Genomic DNA, 905 nt, shown 5'->3' with positions numbered 1-905 from the left:
AGTTGATAAAAATTTGTTGGATATTTAAAGTTTGCTAAGGCAGTAGATCTCAAGTGTTCTCACCACAAATACACATGCAAATGGTAACTATGTGAGGCAATGAATATGTAAATTACTTGATGTAATAGCTATGATCATGATATATACATATTTCAAAACATCATTGTGTTCACCCAGAACATATGTAACTTTTACGGGACAATCATACTTTAATGAATCTAAGAAACTGAAAGAAAACTAGCACAACCAAAAGGTCTCTGAGAAATGAACAAGTTGAATAAATCAACTCTTTGAAATGGAAAAGCCCAACTTATACCTATACTTCTCAGCGTTGCAAAGAAATCTCCAGTACTCAAAGCTATTGAAAATGCAATTGGGAAGAGAAGTTCTAGAATCAGTGAAGTATCTCAAGGACGGATGTTTCACCATGTTGGGAAAGACAGTGGAAAATGGTATTATAGATCTTTTCTAAGTAGTAATAGTGATGTGAGAATCCTAGAAGACCAGACACAAGTTGGCAAAATTTAACAATCAGAACTTCATAAATGTACTGGTGGATATTAGGAGGAAGGTTGAAAGATCAGTTACCATTGCAAGACTACAGAGATTTCTCAAAGCAACTTGTGTTTATAGAATCTAGACTGATGCACAAAGTGGTACTTCTTAATAGGCTGCAGAAGATTACAAAGAGAAGTGATGAATCCCATACTTTGCCTATTTCCAGACCTAAGTCACTGCTAACTTACAAAAGACACCAATCTTCATGGAAAAGAATCTTACAGTGTCAGAACATGAATAAGGAGAAGTGATCCTCAGAATCATTTCAAGAAACCTATGGTTATTTCCATGGTAACTGCACACTGGAGAAAGTGATTTTGAAGTCCTTTTGAGGGCTGTTAGCTATA

Source organism: Chinchilla lanigera, unplaced genomic scaffold, assembly GCF_000276665.1.
Source record: "Chinchilla lanigera isolate Chin_1 unplaced genomic scaffold, ChiLan1.0 scaffold00001, whole genome shotgun sequence".
In the NCBI taxonomy this organism is placed as follows: Eukaryota; Metazoa; Chordata; class Mammalia; order Rodentia; family Chinchillidae; genus Chinchilla; species Chinchilla lanigera.
The sequence above is the reverse complement of the archived record's forward strand: the minus strand, read 5'-3'. Positions refer to the sequence as shown.